This window comes from Rhamphochromis sp. 'chilingali' (genome assembly GCF_963969265.1).
Source record: "Rhamphochromis sp. 'chilingali' genome assembly, chromosome: 15".
Taxonomy (NCBI): domain Eukaryota; kingdom Metazoa; phylum Chordata; class Actinopteri; order Cichliformes; family Cichlidae; genus Rhamphochromis; species Rhamphochromis sp. 'chilingali'.
The window spans coordinates 34,330,401-34,353,695 of record NC_137942.1 but is presented as its reverse complement, the minus strand read 5'-3'; the positions used below and the strand labels follow the sequence as shown (position 1 = coordinate 34,353,695).

The window sequence follows — 23,295 nt, the reverse complement described above, 5'->3', positions numbered from 1 at the left end:
AATCACATCACATCTAGCCCCGTCAAAAACACTTAAGGATGAAGTTGTTTCGTTAGCAAAGTCGAAAATCAAGAGTTTTTATTTAGTTTTGACTTCAGATTTTCAATTTTATATCAGTTTTAATTCGTTTTTACCAATTGTTTGCTAGCTTAGTTCAGTTTTTATTTTTTTGAACATCCTTAGTTTCAGTTATAGTTTTGATTAGTTTCAGTTATAGTTTTAGTTGTGTTTGCAATAATTAAGTGCAACAAAATCCCAGTTTCATCACATCAGTCATGCTCTTCTGCTCATCCTTGGGTATGTTGCTATTGCAGCTACCATATCCCTGCACCCTGGACAGGCCGCCTGTCTGTCGCAGGGCTAACACGCAGAGACAGACAACTCACATTCCCACCTAAGGGGAACCTATGGGTTCTTTAAAAAAATAAAAAAATGAGGGCAGATGAACAACCATTGATAGCAGGCAACTGTAAAAGATATATCTTGGCCCCAATAAGACTATTAACTCTTGCAGCACCGGGTGCATTGCTAAACTTTTTGAAGGCAACTGACTCACACAGTTGTGTAGATATCCCAGTCTCAATAAACATATTCACCAACGCTTCCTCTCGTTTGTGACAATATTTAAAATATGTCATATTCCGTAACACACCAGCTGATTTGTTAAAATGGGGAAACGAAGGAAAACAGAACTCCGTGAGCAGCACTTTGTGGAAACTGTATTTGCTTTTAAGCTACATCGGTGTTTGATATCAAATACTAAGCAGACTGTACAGGCTGACCAGGGCGACCAGACCCCAACAAACTAGCACAGAGTTTGTGTGGCGCAACAGTCCGAGGTTATCTTGTCAGACACATTATATTTAAATGAAACGTTTCCAAATCAAGTAATAATAATAATAATAACAGGAAGCTGAATTTTGTTCCCTATATGATTTCATGTATTAGTCATTATATACTCACACACACACACACACTCTCTCACACACACACACACACACACACAGACACTCTCTCTCACACACACACACACTCTCTCTCACACACACACACACACACACACACACACAGACACTCTCTCTCACACACACACACACACACACACACACACACACACACACACACACACACACACAGACACACTCTCTCACACACACACACACACACACACACACACACACACACACACACACACACACAGACACACTCTCTCTCACACACACACACACACACACAGACACACACACAGACACACTCTCTCTCACACACACACACACACACACACACACAGACACACACACAGACACACTCTCTCTCACACACACACACACACACACACACACACACACAGACACACTCTCTCTCACACACACACACACACACACACACACACAGACACACTCTCTCACACACACACACACACACACACACACACACACACACAGACACACTCTCTCACACACACACACACACACACACACACACACACTCTCTCTCACACACACACACACACACACACACACACACAGACACACTCTCTCTCACACACACACACACACACACACACACACACACACACAGACACACTCTCACACACACACACACACACACACACACACACACACACACACACACACACACACACACACACACCGCATTGAAATGGGAAAAAAATTATCTACTTCCCACCATGTTGACTTGTGACTTTCTGGTAACTCGTAACTTTCAGCATAGCACTGGACTGCCGAACCGTCGCTTGACTGCAATGTTGCATTAGTTAAAAGCCAGCCATGTCCTGCAGAGCCAGTCAAAATGTGGAACATTGTCTCAAGATGTTGGAAAGGACGACAAGTAATAAAAATGCCAAGTTATTACCTTGTGTTATTACCTTATTAATAAACTCCTATAGAGAGGTTGTTTCTCTTTTAAATAACGTTAATGTTGCAGCTTTAAGGCAGGGATGACTCCTGGAGTTGCTTTCTCACTGCATATGCTTTATTTCACAATCAGATCGATAACAAAAACATACAGCAGCTCCTCTCCTACTCCTAGCCCTTCGCTGCGGTGGAAAAAGAACGACTCCAATCCCCTTCAAGGAACATACGTACAAAAGAGTTTTCCTGACACACCAATGAGGCGTTCAATGCCATCTTGTAAATATGAGTACTCTGGCAGAATAACAGTTCAAATGAAAAATACACCAGAACAAACAAGCAAACAAAAAAAGAAGTGTGGGGTACCTTTGAACCAATGAACAAAGTATAACAATTTATACTTTTTAACATAACCCGACCCCGTCAATATGTGATATGTCTCACATTAACCTCTGTTTTTTTCTATGTTCTGTTTTCCATCTTTCACTCTGCCTTGCTCTAGATGGCTAAAATCCTTATTTGTAGTCATAGTAAAAAAAAAAAAACCATAAAAACAATCTGTTTCTTAGCAGGTCTTAAAATGAGGTAAATACAACGTCAGATGAACTACATATTACATACATATATCACATGTTATCATGTATAACACTGATATGATACACCATGTCATTAAGACAAGCTAAGACAAAATGCAATTTACAGTGTGTTGAAAACTGAGTTCACCTTTATTGCTTTAATAGGAATTTAGAAGATATGTTGCAGCCAGGTGCTACTAATCAAATGTACTTGATTAAGAGGTGTTCACAACAGCAGGTGTGCACACCGCGGTGAAAGCAGCTTTGTCAGCTTGCAGGTCTGAAAGCTGTTTGTTAACACAATGCCAACTAGAAAAGACATCAACAACCATCTTTGAGAAGAAATGGTTGCTTCCCATCAATCTAGGAAAAGTTATGAGGCTATAATGAGGCCAAACAATTAGAAGCCCATCATTTTACAGAGAGACAGATGATTGTCAAGTGGAAAACATTCAGTGCAGTTGCTAATCTTCTCAGTAGTGAACATCCCAGCAAATATGCCCAAAGATCAAACTGTGCAATACTCAGGAAAACTGCACAAAACCCAAGAGCTACGTCTCAGACTTTTCAGGCCACTGCTAGCATGTTACATGCTAATGTTCATGACAGTACAATTAGAAAGGACCATCCACAGCAAGTCCACAGGACCTTTCCTTTGTGTACCAAAGTATTTTTGAATCAAACGTGAAGCCATCTGCCTGACAGATAAAGCTTGGCTCAAATTGGGTACACACAACCTCAGATGAACAACAACATAACAGATTAAACAATGATCTCAAACACATTCTGCTGCAAATCTGCAACCAAATGGCTAGGTGAAAAGATAAATGTAAAAAAACAACCAAGGTGTTGCAACGGCCCAGTCGACATCTAGACCTCAACCTGATTGAAATGCTGCAGTTGGGCCTTAAGAGAGCTGTGCATGAACCAATGTCTTCAAACCCTCAATGAAGTGAAGGCCAACATTCTTATCAACAGTGATGTAAGAACCTGATAAAGTTATTGCTGCTTCTACAAGCTACTGAATCATGGGGTGTTCTTAGTTTCCACACACTTTGTGGTTCATCTGAGCTCGTAAAGACCAGATCATTTCTATTATGTTCTTATATGTCAAACCTTAAAAATGAGAGAATGTGCACTTTCTTCCTTTAATGTTTTCCATTTCAATCGTGAGCTGTGACCTCCAGAAACAGTTGAGCAAAATGAGACTTTCCTTTTTAAGATGATTTAAGAATCTTCTGTCATACTTGCCATAGCAACCTTTAACAACCAAAGAGCCACTTGGATCACGGCTACGAAATGCCGTTGCAACTTTGCCAGGACGGCGGCTCGCAAGGCCTCCCTTGGTGCTGCATTACAACCGCAACAAGGGAGGCGTCGACAACCTGGACAAGGTCGTGAGCACGTACAGCTGCAGGAGAAAGACCTGCAGGTGGCCCGTGGCCCTTTTCCACAACATGGTCGACGTGGCGGCCTACAACGCATTCGTGCTGTGGAGGGAAATTCACCCCGACTGGATGGCGGGCAAGCTCAACAAACGACGGCTCTTCCTCGAGCGACTGGGCAAAGCGCTCGCGCGCCCCATGCTCGAAGCCAGGGCGTTAGCGCGAGGACGGGGAGGAGGCCGAGTCGCGGGCCGAGGTACTGCCACCGAGGCCGACGATGCCGATGCTCGTACTACTCGCACCGCCGACGCTACGCCACACGACTCCTCTCCGGTCAAGAGGCGAAGGTGCCGCGTGTGTCCCAAGAGCAAAGACGTCAAGACCAAGATCCTGTGCCACGAGTGCCGAGTGTACGTGTGCACCAACTGCGCCGTCACGTACTGTCCCAACTACGCCGCTTCACGCACCGACGCTCCCCAGACGCCGCCGACGTCGTAATAACACAAGCGCCCCTCGGGGGTCCTAGCGACCCCCACCCTAATCATCATAATAACACACACGCCCCTCGGGGGGTCACCACGCCCCACGCCCCGAGAACAGGCGGGCGCACAAGGGTTAAACTGTCATTTGTGTCTTGAAGTGCAGAAGCTTACGGCACCTGGTATTCCCAGGCGGTCTCCCATCCAAGTACTGGCCAGGCCCGACCCAGCTTGGCTTCCGAGACCAGACGAGATCAGGCGTGTTCAGGGTGGTGTGGCCGTAAGCGAGGGACTGCGTCACAAACAGCCTTTTTATACATGCTGTGATGACACGGTCGTGCTTACGTTTTTTTATGTCCTGTATACAAGTTGAATTCTCCAAAGCACAAAAATATTGGACTTCCAAATGGTCCTAACACACTGTGTGCTCTCTGTCACTTTAACACTGTGCTGTGAGAAACTAACATGTGTTATTATGGTGACGTTACCGCGGGAAAAGCATTTTTGCAGCTCAGTGTTGAAGCTGCAGTTCACAACAAAGGTTTGCATGTTTTCGCTGTAACATGTGAAGCTTAGCACAATACTATATTTTAAAGTGCGTGACATTTGCCAAGTATAAAAGGTCTTTTATAGCGGGCTTCCCTCGCTTACGGCCATACCACCCTGAACACGCCCAATCTCGTCTGATCTCGGAAGCTAAGCAGGGTCGGGCCCGGTCAGTACTTGGATGGGAGACCGCCTGGGAATACCAGGTGCTGTAAGCTTTTGCACTTCCACACACAAACTGCAGAGGGCGCCGCTGCTCACTCAGTGGAGGCAGCTTCAGGAAAAGCTTCATGACAACGCTCCTGATTGTATTTCGCTTTTGTGCAAAACAAAATAACAAGAACGAAATATTTAGGAAATACACAAACTTATTTATTCTGTAAATGTAGAAAATGTCTGTGGCTAGTCCGTCTGGGCTCAGTCGAGAGGAACTTGTTAACCTTGTAGTGTGCAGCGGGCACAGTGTCAACCTGACACCCATGTTCACTATTGTAGTCTGTTCAGAGAGCTACGCTTCCACTGCTGTAGATATATTCATAGCACTCTGTAGATCTGTTTACCTCACACCGATACATCTGTATATATGTAGTACATCTGTATATTTGCTCTTATTGCACTTACTGATAAGATGCAAACTGTATTTTGTTACCCTGTATTTAGACATGTGTAATGACAGTAAAGTTGAATTCTAAATGCTAAACATTTAAACAAAAGCAGCTACACAGCTACAGGAAAAGTTTTTAGAAGTGATTTTTAGAAGGCCAGTAAAGAGAGCATGGAGACAGATGGAGGATGCCAAATCCACTGAATCTACACGCTTCCTGTTTCCACCTCATCCTTCCAGTGCTCTACTATACTCCCTGCTCTCTCTACCACAACTGTCTTTGAACTTGCCTGGGCCAGGTCTGAGTCCAGCTTTGCAACTCCAGCCAGGTCACATGACACAGGGGCGTGCTCTGATGTCAACAGGCAGGTCAGTGGAGCCCTCTGGTGATGGATTTATGGCAGTGAAGCAGGAGGAGGCCTGAGAACAGACAGCAGGCTTAACTAGCAGGACAAAGTAGCATGTAGTACTTGAAGGAGTCATCACAGCCAATCAGTTCTCAGGAAAATGGAACATCACATAAATATTTCTCTTCTTTGATTTTCATCAATGTATTTCCTTTGAAATTTAAAAAAGTAATTTTTTTTATTTTTTATTTTGAAATATTTCCTTCTGTCAATATCTCTGCCTGATTAGAAGCTCATAGGCAGTTCCAGTCACTCTACAATAAAATAATGTAAAGGCTGCCCTCTCTGCCATCCCACTAGCTGACCTAACTGACACAAGTAAACTGTGCTAAGATACTCTACATGGACTGAGGTTCTTGGCCACATACATATAGATTTGTGTGGCTGTAGAAATCATGCCATGAAGCTCCCAGCGCACATTTTTGATGCTTCTGTTTGTGGCAGAGGAGGTTTGGAGCTCGGCAAAGCCTTGGTGGCTTTTACTGACTATACACCCCTACCCATTTATTATGAACTAACAGCACAACTGTTTGTGTTTTTTTTCTATATTACACTTGCATGATTTAGATTTATACTTATGTGGCAGCTATTCACTGGCCTGACAAAGTTATTTTAAATGATATCATGTCATGAATAACACAAGTTATTTTCCATGAAATTGAAAAGTGAATGAGACGTGCATGTAATTTGACATATTTTGTTGTTTTGTGTGTGTGTTTGTCTGTATTAAATTTTGACGTGTATCTGAAAAACACAATTTTGAAAACACTGGAAAGACCTCAAGACATTTTTTCTTTTGCTTACTATGTAAACAAAAATTCCCACCAATGCTTTTCAGTGTGAAATTTCGTGTGTAGAGAAAATACCTGTGCCAGGTTGTCTCCATCTAGTGGTGAATAACGCATTACCACTACATCAGGTGAGTTTCTCTCTGTGCACAGTGACACAAAACTCATTTAACAACATAAACTATTTAAAAAATGATGTAGGCAGATCAAGGCAATGTTACAGATTCAGTAAGAACAGAAGTTTATTGCAATGCTTCAAATATGCAGGGCGTCACACTAACACAGTTGCTTATGTCCAGCATAGCACTGGAGCTAAATCCAGACCTGAAATCTTTGGAAGTTTCACTCAGTAACAGCACCTTTTTAATATTATTGACTATATTTTATAGTCACAGTTATAAAAAATGTCAAACATTATACGTTAGCTAAAGGTTGAAGTCACAGAGCTATACTGAACAACAATGCAATTTGAGTTTTTCTTGTTTGTACTATATATTTGATTTACTGTAAGCAGCGGGAGTAAAACCTAAAGAAAAAAATAGTAAAAATGAATCTCTGCTCTTACAGCTTTTATTGTGCCGTCATGTCTCCTTTGGAACTGTCCTCTTGCTCGTCTTTTGGATGCTCACCTCTTCTTCACCTTTCCTGTTCCTTTCACTAAACTGCTGCACTCTCGTTCTCTGCTCTCGCCTCCTGTTCTGGTTACAATTAGAATGCAGTCAGCATGTGCCAAATAAACTTGCTCCAAATCGATCATGTTTGATATGATGATGAAGTTTTTAACATCTTATTTATCAACTTATTTGATGCACTGTATCAATCAATTATTAAACAAATATCAGACTGTAGAAACGCCAATAATAATGCACTGAGCAAGTTCATGCCATAAGAGCTAAATGGCCATAAAAGAAAATCCTGAATGCCTGATACAGGACAGGCCAACTTTGAATGGAGCCACAGATGGACATCAGTCAGCTTTCTGCACTTTCCACCTGATCACATCTGTCCTCAAAGTCATGTCACTTCCTCTGTGGTTCATTTATGTTTCCTTTTACATTTGCAGTGACAATAAATTTAGTGACATAGTGCACACATTATTTCCTATGGACTGCTGGGTTATCTTGGTTTATTTAAGTTAGTATTTTTAAAGGTGCAGTGAGTCATTTTTTAGGTATTTGATAGAAAAAAGCATCTTGTACTCATAAATAAACATAGAATAGTGGATAAAAATGACACATTGTTAAATGTCACTGCTTAATTTCCTCATTATTTAAGCATCACTCATCCTTAATATGTCATTTATAAATACAGATATACGTTCTTAGAAAGAACCACTTCTGAACCTGATCTCTTTACTCCAAGGAGCTTTTGTGAGTTATCGTTGTGCCAGAGGAGGAGGGCATCCAATACTTCTTTCATTTCACCTGAGTTCGCCTGTGGGAAAGCAAAGCGCCGAATACCCTGACTATTTCTTTGAATTCAGGAGTACTAGTGAACTAATCTTGAGTGATTACTGAATTATCTGAATAAAGCTAATGAACCAGAGAAATTCTAAACTCTTAAACATCCCAGAGATATCTGAATTTATGTCTGCACCTTCACACTCCAGATATGAAGGATCATACCTGTTTTACCTCCGGTGTTGTGCCAAAAAGTGATCGTCTGACAAAAACTGATTTCCAATGTCTTTACTTATATTGGTAAATAGACTTTAGTGAACATGATTTACAAAAGGCTATATATCAAGTTTAATAACGACCCATTTTTTCAAGTATATTTATAACTCTGTGTTATTGTAACTATATTAAAACCAACCCAGTCCTTTTGGGACACTTAAAATATGTTTAGAGAACTATTATTATATTTGTTGCAATTTCTGCTGTCCTCTTGGCCAGATTACTCTTTAAAAAAGTAATTTTAATGTCAAATGAATAAATACGAAGTAAAAATCACTGCCAAAAAGTGATTGCAGCTTCTACCTTGTGACAGGAATGTTGTTTGTGGCACAAGATGACTCAATATCACTCATGAGGGACACATATGACATGTTTCACATATTATAGACCAAAAAGTTGTCTATAGCAGTTTATCCCTCCTGTTATGTTGCGGGTCAGATTGACCCAGAACAGAAGAGATGTCACATGTCATCTGCATCACTGCAGAAAACGAAAAAAATCTAAATTATAAAAGAAAATTGTAAAATAATCAATGCCAGTGTTTCCTACACTTTTGGATGAGTAAATTTGCCCCGGGTCAAATTAACCCAGAAGCATAACTGTTGTTCCTGGAAACCAACATAACAGGAGGGTTAAATATGATCAACTGGTTTTTGACAAATACCGAAAATGAGTTTATGGCAGACATGACTTTTTGACACAACACTGGCTAACTGACAAGACCTAGTTATAAGCTAATATTACGGCTGAATATTATTGCACCTAACCTTAGGCTCCAGTATTCTAAAACTCGCACTTCCCCTCTGATAAACCATATGATTATGTAACAAATATGTCAGCTTACCAAAGAACAGAGGACAATTTATTCAGGGTGTGACAGCACTTTACCACCTGTGTCCAACATATAATACAAATTTCTGGACTGGAGCACGTACATCGTTAAAAACTCCAGGACTTCATCACAGCCTCTCTCACATCCGCTTTACATGTGTAGTTTACAGGAAACTTAAATGACACTGGGTGAATATGTTTGTAGCAGGATAAAATTAGGGTCCCTTATATGAATGGGATTTAAACAGAAGAAAAATATTGGCATCAGTTACCAACACTTCACTCAATTGAGACTCACTTGTGTTTAACACTGGAATATGTGAACATATTACTTATTGAGTCGTTTCTCAGTTCATGGGTTGTAAAACCGCAACATCCTCCATCCGTAGTAAGAGAAAGCGTCTGTGGCAATAACCAAAATGTCTCCATACAGCCTTTGTGAATAAGAAAATATTTTTAAAAAATCTTTTTAAAATGTATAGAGCTAAATATAAAACGTGTCTGTGAGTCCTTCAGTCCAAATACTCGAGGTCGAGGAGAATATATAGCAGCCGCTGATCCCTCAATGGCACCAGTAAGACGGCAGGACAGCAGGGCCTCTTCCTCAGCAGAAGTCTCCTCCACTGCTAGCAGGAGAATGACACACGAGTATTTTAAAGGTACTGCGTGTACAGATATCACCGCTGGCTCACACAAGCTGCTCTGACACAGCTACAGACCTTGGCTGTGTCCCAATCCAGTGACCGCACGCTCCTGAGTACGCATTTTGAAACCTATTACGTCACAGCGACGTGACGACGGCTGTCCCAATTTGAAGTGTACTCCAAATGCGCCGTCGATTTCCCCAAATTTGAAGTGTGGTCCGCTGTACACTTTGTGGTCCCATATATCCCACAATTCATAGCGCGGTGGTGGGTGTGGATAATTTTGCCGAAAAACACGGCAGAGGGCAGAAGCGGAGCAGCCGAAGAGTAAACTTTCAAAAGTAAGTTTACTGTATATGATGTCACTTATTTATGTGCGAATGTTTAATAATGAAGAACATTAAAACATTACTGTTGGCCACATGTCGGCAAAGTTATGTGACATTAGTTGTGAATGTACTAACTTGGTTTTACAGCCTTTACTTTAAAATATACGCCGTTCAATAGTCGACCTTAATCTGACAGAGAATGTGATGATTTTGTGGATAATTAAAGTCAGTCATATATCCACAAACACAACAAGCTGAAAGTCAGTGATGCTGCTCGGTTTGCAGTCCTGAACATCACGGCACAAGCAGGATTCACTGCACTGTTAATGTTAGCTGTGTTATATTGCTGCCTCTGTTCGGTGGTGTCGAGCCAAACGCACTTTAACGTGTGTTTGAACGAGCTGACGGTTCACTCGTTAAGCTGAAAGAAAGATGCTTTAATCACAGCAGTCACACATGTGTCCACTGCACCATCTGGAACTCTTCTTGTTTACACTCGTAATAACACAAACACTAAATCCTGCTTCTCTGGTGCTGTTGTGTAGCAGTGTGTACACCTGAGACTGTCACCTGTCTGTCTGTCCTGCACTCTCTCTCTGTTTCTTTCTCTCTGATTGTGGAATAAAAGTATGAACATGTGTTTATAAGTTACACTTGTGTTTGAATCCTGCAGCTTATCACACATTTGATTTCCATGTGTGACGACTGCAAGTGTCCAGAGTGAGGACAGACTGAGGGACCCACTGCTGCACATCATCTGTGAGGCTTTGCACCCCTGATGATCCACCAGGACAAACTCAGCAGTGTGTGAGGAAGAGGAGGAGGAAGAGCCAGCAGCAGCTGACAGATGGAGAGAATAGACAGACTGTTCCCTGTTTGTGAAGGACTGCTAGGAAAGTTTAACATAACTGTCTGTGCTGAATCAGTCTTATTAGGTAATGTTCAAATAATGTGATCATCCCAGTGTTTCCAGTGTGGGAGAAAGTACTCAGAGTACTCAGGGCCTTCAAGCTACACACTATGAAAGGCAGCAACAAGTTTAATGTTCAGAAACCTAAAGTCTGTATCAGCAGCAGAATGGAGCTAAAAATAAATGTTGGTTTCAGTTCTATGAAGCTTTGAGTATTTTGGATCAGTAGCTGCTGTGTTTGTTGCATCATATTGCTGTAACTGTTTAATGCTTTATACACTCAACAAAAATATAAACGCAACACCTTTGTTACTGCTCCCATTCCCCATGGGATGGACGTAGAGACCTAAAATTCATTCCAGATACACAATATAACCATCCCTCCCAAACAGTGGTCACAAATCAGTCCAAATGTATGGTAGTGGGCACATCTGCCATATTGAGATAATCCATCCCACCTCACAGGTGTGCCACATCAGGATGCTGATCTGACATCATGAGTAGTGCACAGGTGTACCTCAGACTGCCCACAACAAAAGGCCACCCTGGAATGTGCAGTTTTTTGCGCTATTGGGGGTCTGGGGACCCAGAACCGGTCAGTATCTGGTGTGACCACCATTTGCCTCATGCAGTGCAACACATCGTCGCATGGAGTCTATCAGATTGTCAATTGTGGCCTGTGGAATGTTGGTTTTCTCACCCAATAAAGGAATATTTCATATATCAGTCGACTCTTCATTCTATCAGACACAGTTATCACAGCTCGTACATTTTGTTTTTACACATATATGTAAGCATTGAGCCAAATGTAATAATGCCAACATACTGAAGGAACAACATTTGTCTCTTATATATGATACATCTATATCAGGGGTCGGCAACTTTTCTGATGACGAGTGCATCTAAAATTTCCTCAGAAGTCAATGTGCCATATGATTGCATTAGCAATAAATTTAATAACGCTCTATATGAACAGTTACACACTATATAGAACCACTTTATAGGATTATATTTGTTTGCAGATGCTGGCAGCTGTCAGCGAATAGTTATCAGCTATTTTGAAACAAAAAAAACACATTTTATCCATAAGAGCAAATGAACTGTACAACAGAAAATACAAATGCTGTTTATGGTCTCCTCACAACAATGATAAGAAAAATAAACTGGGCCAATATGGCATGTTTGTTAATACAGAGACACACATGTTAATGTGATCTCTGGTCTCCCACTCAGAGACACAGGTCTCCCAGTGTCCAGCATTCAGAGGCTACCTGAGGATTCATGTGAGAGAAAATCTGCTCACACAGACATGTAGAGCCAAATACTGTCAATAAGGCCTCTGCAATGTTCTGAAGATAGTCAAACTTGTCAGGTAGTGATGTCCAGCAGGTGAACATGCAGCTCCATGAACACACACAGCTGTGGATTCCAGCTGCTTCGATGTTGCATTAACTGGCATTAACTCAGCCAGTTAATGCGAGACAAATCCAGCTGCTCATTAAAGATTTCTGGTTTGATCAGAAAATAAAACATTGGTCCATACACCTGAAAGTCCCAAAAACACATTGTGAATTCTGTCTCGAGTCTACGGATGTATCCGTGTATCTCCGTGGTGCTGATGCTGCGCTGAGCGCACAGCTGCTGAAGCTTTTGAAGTGTCGGAATGTAGAAAGATAATAACGTCCCTCTCACCAGTAGGCTAAGTTATTTTAACCCAATTACAAGTTGAATCTGATTGTTAGGGTTGTTAGCTAAGATACCGTCATTAAGAAGCGGCACAACTAATGTGTCTATGTGAGCTGATTTGCGATGTGCACCGCTGGTGCGGCCATTTATTTTTTAATGCACCTCTCAGATTAATTCACTGCGTGTTGTGCCCAGGGCTGGACTGGGACAAAAAATCAGCCCGGGCTTTTTGACTAGAGACCGGCCCACCAGGTATTATAGGAAAACCATAAAGCCTTTGAATGAAAACAAATGCTGTTGTGACAGTGATGTACAGTCTTGTTGGTATATGTATGATTTCTATACATTTTACGTCAGATAAAAACTTTGGTTGTAAGCTTCAGATAATTATTTAATAACAGCCAGACATTTTAAATGAGAATAAGGAAGTATTTCTTTGTGCCCCCCTTTCCCTGTTAATGCCCTACCTGGCCCCCTGGCAAAGCTTTGCTAGACCCGCCCCTGCATAGTTACCAGCTGTCGGCTACTTAGAAAAGGATCCTGGTGTTATTTGTCTCTCAGAAACAGTTCATAACTTCCCTTCAACTCATTCATGTCACCTGAAAGGTAAACCTGTTTCTCCATCACCTGTTCAGCTCTGATGATTCAGTAAGGACATCTCCTGGTTTCATCTTCATGTTTCCCTCTCACCACATATCCAAACCAACATCAGCTGATAGTAGAAATTAATATTAAATAAATTCTAACAACAGCTGATCAAGCTTAAACGTGCTGCTGTTGTTTAGAGCGACATCCGCTGGTTTCCTTTTTCTGGCGCAAAGTGGGCGATAAACAAACAAGAGAGCCAATCAGCTGATCATTGATCAGATTCATGATTGAAGTAGAAACAGGTGAGGGAGGGGGAGAGAATGAGAGAAGAAGAGGCAGCTGACAGCGTAACGACAGAATAAATCCAGCTTTGTGTCTTTTTCCTTTCTAGCTGAAGTACGGTGTTCTGACAAACCATCCTACTTTGGCAAAATGTCCTACCGTAAGTAGTTTATGCACATTTCTGCTGTCACAGAAAAATTCCAGCACAAATTTAAGTTGGTATGACAGTTTGCCACTTAACTTTGCCCATCAGAGTATGCTTGTAGCTCATATTCACAAAGGTAGGATGGTTCGCCACTGAATTTTAGCTGTGAAAATATGCTTCTAGCTCAGATTAACAAAGGTAGGACGATTTGCCACTAAATTTTAGCTGTTAGTATGCTTGTAGGTCACATTCACAAAGGTAGGATGGTCTGGCACTTAATTTTACCCGTCAGAATATTTTTCTGGCTAATATTCACAAAGGTAGTACGGTTTGCCACTTAATTTCGTGTTGTGCGCATGCGCAGAAACAATGGGTAGGATGGTTTGTCAGGTAGGATGGAACGGGACAAACTGCATTCCTTTTCAGCTCAATATGAAACGCGTAATATTTTCTCTGAATGTGGGACGATTCCGTCTTTTTACGGGACGGTTGGCAACTCTACTATCAGTAGTATCATAGCACCCACCCAGCTGTATAGAAACTCCATCATGCTAGCTAGCACGCAGTACGAGTTATTGTAACTGACTGTAAAAAGTCAGCACAACAAAAATAAAACTCCACCTAAACTTGGTTTATATCTGACCAACATAGACTGCAGGTCATAACTTCTTACCTGAAGTTCAGTTCACCTGACACTCAGACCGGCGGCCACCTCGGGTCTCTCCTCTTGCCTCCCCTTCCCTCATCCACCTGCTGGCCTCCACCACCTGCTAATGTCTGTGAAGGTTCTCAGTCATCCAGGTCATCGTAGTCAAAGGAGCTTGCAAAGAAAAGCGTCTGGACTTCTTTAAGTTACTTGAAGACGTTTCACCTCTCATCCGAGAAGCTTCTTCAGTTCTAAGGTCAAATGGTGGAGAGTCCCAGATATAAACCTAGTGGGAGTATCCCCCCACAGAGGGACAAAAGGACCCCCTGATAGGGCTGGGCGATATGACCCAAAATTCATATCTCGATATTTTTTAGCTGGATGGCGATATAAGATATATATCTCGATATATTTTTTTAAAGCCATAAAGTAAGAACAAAAAGAGAGTTCTTAGTCAAAGCTGTGTCCCAGATGTCACACAGGCACTTTTATTAACATAGAGCAGATGTACATAAATTTACTCAAAAATAAATTATGAGCATTTATTAAATAATAATGCTCCATAAATAAAAGAAAACAATGTTGTTTTTGTGCATAACAAAAAGCTCACAATTGTGCAGTCAAAATGTAAACTAAAAGACGCTGAGCACAATAACAAAGACAGATTTCACAGCTGCTCTGTTCCCAACTTCTACTGCGTGACTGACAGCCTGGAGTTTGAAATCCGCTTCGCAACCACGTCTCTTAACAGGTGCCATTTATGGTCCTTATACACAGTAGGGTAATATTACGTTGAAGCACAGTACGTATCACTCCGCGAGGCTCAGCCGTAATGCTCCGACAATCCATCAAGCGGTGCAGCTCCGTAGCTTACTAAAGTCGTACTAAAACATTTTTGGACAGATTGCTGAGCGCCGTGTTCCACATAAAATCGGTTCGCGGCCATCAAGCACAACCAGAATTCATACATAAGGCGCGCTGTCAACTTTTGAGAAAATGAAAGGATTTTAGTCCGTGCAGCACCTCTGGGCTGCATGGCGTTAGCGTGGTTAGCTCGTTAGCGTGGTTAGCTAGCTAACGTTTCTCGCGGTTAGTATCATGGTTGCTAGGCAACCTGAGCAGCGCGACGACGGCCAGACCGTCCCATTTCACAAGCCTCTCATTTCCGCACTTCTCGTACTTCCTAGTACGCGCCGTACGTAGTACGCGAACTGCGCGTACCCCGAAGCGTGCGGTCACTGGATTGGGTCACAGCCCATGTGTGCTCATAGCCCCTAAACAACAGTGCAGTCTGCTAGTTCAAATGCACAACAACATAAATTACAACTTACTGTACAATGAACACACATCGCTCACTGAGTTAGGTCATTCTTGCACCTTTTTTAAAACACACCCCTTTAGCTTACATCTTGAAAGTAGTGCAAGCCATATGGGTTTATATTCCAAACAGTGACACACGAATTTGATCACCGAAATCCGCTTAACATGGCTGCTAATTTTCAAGCTTACTACCTTATTCACGGTTAGCACACTAATAATAATCATTAACCACACATCATAACATAACCAAACGATAACATATAGAAAGAAGCAATGTACGTATAAAACACAAATTCTTACCTAGCAGGAGAATAAATAATCAGTATTTTAAGGCTACTGCATGTACAGATGTCACTGCTGGCTCACATGAGCTACCTCTGAGAACCCCACAGTTTACTCCCCAGCTGACTGTCGCGAAAGAGTCGAAAATCACCGGCATTGTAAAACTTTAAATTATTCCAGGGCATGTTAAAAACAAAATACCAAACAGATGGACTGGATATTAAACGGTATCAAACGACTAAATGAACACAGGGTTACAATTACATTCTACCATCGTCACATCGAGAGTTTATTCATTAATCATCAGAGTTCAACAATGTGACATCCAGTTGAAAACAACTTCAGTAACGCCAGCAAAACAGGCTAACAGTAAATAACAGCACAAAAACAGCCGTGCTTATCGACAGCTCGACATATCCTCAATCCGGTCACATTTTAACTGTCCGTTTTACAGCCTCTTCCAGAAAACGAACGCTTACGCGGTACACTATACACATATACAGTATATTGATTTTATTTGGTTTTAGAGTTTAACCTGAAATCTTTTGCTGCTGAGCAGCAGAGCTCCAAAGCGTCCCCTGTAACCATGGTTACGCAGAGGCAACGGTGTTCCAACTCTGACGTCACGGAGGAGAACTTATTTTAAACTGATACCTGGATCAGCCTGCAACGTTTTCTGGCACTTTTCTGCTGAGATCCGGAGCTCGACGCCCTGGCACCCCGGGATAAGATGAGTTGCTGTGTTTTTCACGGAGAAAAAATAGTTAACACGGAATAACGTCAGTCTCAGATGGAAAAAAAAAGATGCAAGCAAAAGAGGACAGCAGATTGAGAAGAGATTTCTTCAAACGGTAAGGAGCTTCTACCAAGTGATATTTGATAAGGTTAAAACTTCAAGCTTAAATCTAATGTCCAGATTCATGCTAAACTTTTCTGATTACTCAGTGAATCTGTTCATACGTTGCCGTTTTAAGCTATTAATTTCATGGTGACAAATATCTTTGACAAAAAATGCAGGATTAATTAAAGGCTATATATGACTGCTAGGTTAGGAGCAAATACTTAAGAGAGAGAGAGAGATATTTTTGCTCTGATAGAAATCTTTATTAATATTTATGGGAAATGGGCCTCTATTAGATTGTTTGTGGCCAATACAATAAATTGTCTCCTGGCTTTCAGGTCCCCCTGAGCCAAATTTGCAAAAATACCAGATTTTACAATCAAGGAACAAACTAGAGTAAAGAACAAATTGCCTGTTAAACAGTAATTTGGAGCGGAGGGGCAACTTCCTCAGAAGCCATTAAAATGATTTGAGAGTAAAGATCATGCATCATCGTGGTAAGAAAAATTATATCCAATGTGTAGCAAGGATACAAGAGGGAGTCAGTGAAGTGACAGAACACTGAAGCGATACAAAAGATAATTCAAATTTTACAGTTTTTGCAATTAAGAAAAAAAAACAGATTTAAAGTGAAACAAATATTTCCAAATCATGGAATGGTGCTGACATTATCACTCATTCCATATTGTTCCTAAGGTTTGCAGTCTTTCTCTACTTTAACTTTTGAAGCAGAAGTTATTTGGAGAGGAGAGTGACTGCCGTTGGTTGAAAAGAGAGTTTAAAAAAAAAAAAAAAACTTCAGTGGTGTTGCACACTATTTTATATTATTTTTTTAAAGTCATTGTTAACCCTTTAAAGCCGGTCAGAGCAGCACGCTCCGTGTTGTGTAACTATTTTTAAATCCCTGTAGAACCTAAACCGTGTAAGCTAGCGCAATAATTTGTTTTGCATATGAAACCGGAGGAGTTGTACTTACATCTGATGCCATCAGCTTGTCCTCGGTCACGGTTTCGTTCCACATATAGCTTTGCAAAAATTGCATAAAAAGCGCTTGCAGGAACAAAAACATAATACTCCAGAAACAGGCTTTGCCGTTCCTATCAGCTGTTCGTAACACTTCCCACAGTAAAATGATGCACATGCTGTTTTCTTTGCAAATTTGCATCATAGGATTGTTTTTTGTTTTTCCTGCAGTATATAAAAATTGCTGTATCTCCAAAATAAAACTATGAAGACACTCAAAATAAATTTCCTGTGGTGGGAAACTATTTTTTTGCAACTTTATTGTATTTAAAGTTTTGAGGGATAAACCTCTTAAATTTCTCCAAGTAGAAATATATGTAAACAAAACAAAAGCGATTTTCAATTTTTTTTGTAGTTTATTGCACTTTTTTGCAATTTATGTAATTACTATGGACTTAATGCATACATATTATTAAAATATGGGCTATAACAGTTGTATTGATGTATAGCAACTTGAAATGCTCCCAAAATGGCACTACAGCATGTAAAAAAAATAAAATAATATAAGCTCTGGTGGACTTGGTTCTATGGTAGGTCTTAAAGGGTTAAATAAATATCGTCAAATAATCGTGATCTCAATTTCAGTGAAAATAATCGTGATTATCATTTTTACCATAATCGAGCAGCCCTATGTACACATATGCTTTAACTGCATATGTGTACATGCATGTTAACTGATGTGTGCTTGTGTGGTGATTTGAAGTTACGGTGCCTTAAAAAATTAATCATAGTTCTTGAACTTTTACACATTTTGTCACCTTACAACCACAAACAAAATGTGTTTTTTATTGACCTTTTCTATGATAGATTAACACAAAGTAGCACATAATTGTGAAGTGGTATGAAAATAATACATGGTTGTCAAAATTCTAAGCAAATAAATTTGGAAAAGTGTGGCATGCATTTCTATTCAAACCCCTGCTCTTCATAGAGCCACCTTTTGCTACAGTTACACCTGCAAGTCTTTTGGAGTATGTCTCTACCAGCTTTGCACATCTAGAGACTGAAATATTTGCCCATTCTTCATTGTAAAACAGCTCAAGCTCAGACAGATTGGACAGAAAGCGTGTCTGAACAGCAATGTTCAACTCTTGCCACAGATGCTCAATGGGATTTAGGTCTGAACTTTGACTGACCCTTCTAACACATGGATATTCTTTGATCTAAAGCATTCCATTGAAGCTCTAACTGTATATTTAGGGTCATTGTCTTCCTGGAAGGTAAATCTACATCCCAAGCTCAAGTCCTTTGCAGCCTCCAACAGGTTTTCTTCCAGAATTCCCATCTATTTAGCTCCATCCATCTTCCCATCATCTCTGACCAGTTTCTCTGTCCCTGTAGAAGGAAAACATCCCCACAGAATGATGTTGCCACCACCATGTTTCACAGTGGGGATGGTACGTTCAGGGTGATGAGCAGTGTTGGGTAAGTTACTTTAAATTAGTAACTTAGTTACATTACTAGTTACTTCCATCAAAAGTAACTCAGTTACTTCAAGTTACTCGTTACTTTCAAAGTAACTAGTTACTAGGGAAAGTAACTTTGGTTTTACTCAGACTTCTCTTGTTAATGTGTTGCTAACTGGATACCCAGCAAGATTGCCAGTCTTCTAGCTTGCTTACTTGCCACAAGTGCACTGTGCCACCTACCAAAGGAAAAAATAATGTGCATATTTCCACGAGAGAAATCCCACGCCTGGACCGTTGTTGACCGCCGCCATGATTCTAGTCTACGTCACAGCGTCATGTGCGCTTTTTACATCCAACACAAAAACTGCAGTCGTGGTGCTTTCGATTGTACTCAGAACTCATAAATTCTGCCTTCCGAATAGGAAGATGTAGGTAACACCAGACTGCAGATGCGCTGCATACAGGGCTGGACTGGGACTAAAATCAGCCCGGGCATTTTGACTAGAGACGCCATTATTGCAAATATCATAAAGCCTTTGAATGAAAACAAACACTGTTGTGACAGTGATGTACACTGTCTTGATGGTATATATGTATCAATCTATCAATCGTTTGTTGTAAGATTCAGATAATTATTTTTTAAAAGCTAGACATTTTAAATGAGAATAAGAAAGAAAAGTATTTCTTTGTGCCCCCCTTTCCCTGTTAATTCCCTACATGGCCCCCTGGCAACACTTTGCTAGACCCGCCCCTGCACAGTTACCAGCTGTCAGCTACTTAGAAAAGGATCCTGGTGTTATTTGTCTCTCAGAAACAGTTCATAACTTCCCTTCAACTCATTCATGTCACCTAAAAGGTAAACCTGTTTCTCCATCACCTGTTTAGCTCTGATGATTCAGTAAGGACATCTCCTGGTTTCATCTTCATGTTTCCCTCTCACCAGATATACAAACCGACATCATGACCAGCAGCTTTACAGCTGTGGCTCCAGCAAACATCAGCTGATACTAGAAATTAATATTAAATAAATTCTAACAACAGCTGATCAAGCTTAAACGTGCTGCTGTTGTTTAGCGCGACATCCGGTGGTTTCCTCTTTCTTGCGCAAAGTGGACGATAAATAAACAAGAGGGAAAAGCCATCAGCTGATCATTGATCAGTTTCATAATTAAAGTAGAAACAGGAGAGGGAGGGGAGAGAATGAGAGAAGAAGAGGCAGCTGTGCAGCGTAAACACAGAATAACTCCAGCTTTGTGTCTTTTTCATTGTAGCTGAAGTCCGGAACAAACTGTGTTCCTTTTCACCTCAATAAGAAACGCGTAATAATTTCTCTGAATACGAGACGATTCTGTTTTTTAGGGAACGGTTGGCAACTCTAATAATTAACTGTATGAACAAAATAAAGTTCAACATCAGTAACATAGCACCACCCAGCTGTATAGAAACTCCGTCATGCTAGCTAGCACGCAGTACGAAAAAGTCAGCGCAACGAAAATAAACTCCACCTAAACTTGGTTCATATCTGACCCAGAGAGACTGCAGGTCATAACTTCTTACCTGAAGTTCAGTTCACCTGACACTCTCGGACCAGCGCCCGCTTCGGGTCTCTCCTCTTCTCCCTTTTCCTTCATCCACCTGCTGGCTTCCACCACTTGCTAATGTTATTGAATCTGCGGAAGCTCCGCGACAGCCACCACACGAAGTAACGAATAACGAGCCTATCTAAATCCCAGTAACGAGTAACGCGTTCCCGGTTTTGGCATAATAACTAGTTACCGTGCTCATTACCATAATAATAACGTAGTTACTGTAACGCGTTACTTAATAACGCGTTAGTCCCAACACTGGTGATGAGCAGTGTTATTTTTCTGCCACATGTAGCGCTTTTCATATAGGCCAAAAAGTTTAACTTTGGTCTCGTCTGATCAGAGTACCTTCTTCCACATGTTTGCTGTGTCCCCTACACCAGGGCCGTGCAGAGAGGTTTAAAGGGGCGGGTGCTCAAAGTTAAAAAGGGGCACATTGAACCAGGTTGAATAACAACAACACACATTCATCAAGAATCTAATATGGGAAGGGCAGGGCTGTGTTGATCTGAGACTGTAGACATTAAAAAGTCCATAGGAGAGATGGTAGCTGATTAAACAAGTGTCATGAGATAATAACAAAATGCAAAGATTGGTGACAGCGCTTGGAACCATAAGGACACAAAAAATTGTGAGAAATAATTTAGGCTCTGCCTGTGAATCACTCTTTGCTTCTCTTCTTCCTTCCATCCCATCATTTCATATATCACTCTCCACTTGCTGTCTATGTGAGAACAAGGCACAACTTGCTATTGCAATAAACTATAATCTAATTATCCACACCTAACAACTCCAGCACTTAATCTATAATAAAATGATGACAGAAAAATGTTATAGCCCTGCCTTTAGTAGCCTCACACAGCTCCTGCTGTTTCCTCCTCATGTCCTTACCAGCCATGTCTGCACAATGTTATATCATGGGTAATATTTTTTTTAAAATCCATCTAAATAAAACACACACATGCACGCACACACAGTGACATGTTAGACCTTCTTCAGAATACTGTATATACTATGGGCATCACTGTGCTGATCCAGAATCCTTACATTATTATTTATTACTAGAGCTACAATAATAAAGCAAAGAGGAGGGGGAAGTAATAAATATGAAATAATGTATTTATGATGATTCCATTTGTTTTACTATCCACTCTGTGCAGGGCAAAGCTTATTACATGTTTAAACTGTAGAGATACAATCATTTTACTGCTGTAAAATCCAAATTTTGTCATATTTAAAATATAAATCTAATATAATCTGCTTCTTAATGTATGTTCTTTAAAATACAGCGTGTGTTTTTTAATATATTATAATTATAATAATGCATAATTATGTGGACATGCATATTAGATCGTTTTTTAGTGAAATATAATCCCTCCAGAAAGGCAGGAAAAGCCCGGAAACTTACTTTAAAACTAAATATGTTCCCTAAAACGGTGACAGAGCTACAGACCCATGACAGCCTTACACAGGTAGCCAGCAGCTGTGACCAGCACTACTTGTGCAGTTAACTCATTCACTGCCATTGACGGCTATAGACGTCAATTGAAAGCATACGTTTGGAAATGGCTGGCAGTGAATGAGTTAATAAAAGGACAGGTAATGTTTGTCGCGCTGTTGCACACACAGCACGCTCGTTTGTTTCAGTTCGTCAGTTGCAACAAGACAGCTTACCAACGTGTACGTAATAAGCTAATACTCCTGGGTGCTACACACTACAGTGTACGCTGTACACCTACTTACTGGTTTTGTCGCATCAGTCTGTGTCTCTGAGTTCACTTGTGTTTCTCCTGCAGCTCCGGACCGCTAAAAATGCGCGTGCTCTTTGTGAGCTCGTTCCCGTCTCGTAACTAGCGCGTTCTGCCGTCAAGGGCGACCATTGGTTAAATGTGATCATGTGACTGGTCCGGGTTTTTTCTTCTTTTCTTCTTTCTTCCACACGCCTGGTGGGCGGTGCCACCCGATCACAAGGGCTGGCAAGGCTTTCGGAGCCTGGGGAGCGGACACCCGCACAAAGGGTGGCCAGGCGGCCCGGACCGGGTTTTTTCTTCTTTTCTTCTTTCTTCCACACGCCTGGTGGGCGGTGTTACGAGTTCAAAATATTGGGGATGGAGACAAGATGAAAAACCAAAAGAACAACACTGGTCCGGTCGGGTTCAGTCAAACAATGATTTTAATGATCACACGCGTGGGAGATAAACACCGTATGCAGACAGCATCAGATCTCAAAATGGTGGAGCATTGCTCAAACTCTTATAGCTTCTGGTCCTCCCACCTTATCATAAAAGCCTAAACATTCACACTCTCTCTCACACGACGCCTAAGCTACGACCTTGGCTCCCTCTTTATCTGCTCCTGCTGAGATGGAGCAGAAAACTCCAGCATGTTCTGTTCTCTTCTAATCAGACAAATAAGGCGATGACTTTCTGCGAACAGTAT

At 41.1% G+C, this 23,295-nt stretch overlaps 1 long non-coding RNA gene across 3 annotated transcripts; it reads right to left on the bottom strand.

The window, feature by feature from the left end:
- Positions 1-4,636: 4,636 nt before the first annotated feature.
- On the bottom strand, positions 4,637-22,673 carry LOC308411656. 3 transcript variants are annotated; one of them, XR_013974433.1, is made up of 4 exons: positions 22,600-22,673; positions 7,224-7,356; positions 6,737-6,801; positions 4,637-5,883 (listed from the first exon to the last, which is right to left on the bottom strand). It is a non-coding gene; the product is annotated as an uncharacterized lncRNA (long non-coding RNA). The 3 variants fall into 3 exon arrangements; XR_013974434.1 differs by lacking the exon at positions 22,600-22,673 and adding an exon at positions 16,016-16,537; XR_013974435.1 differs by lacking the exon at positions 22,600-22,673 and having other exon boundaries at positions 7,224-7,615.
- Between the last annotated feature and the right edge of the window lie 622 nt (positions 22,674-23,295).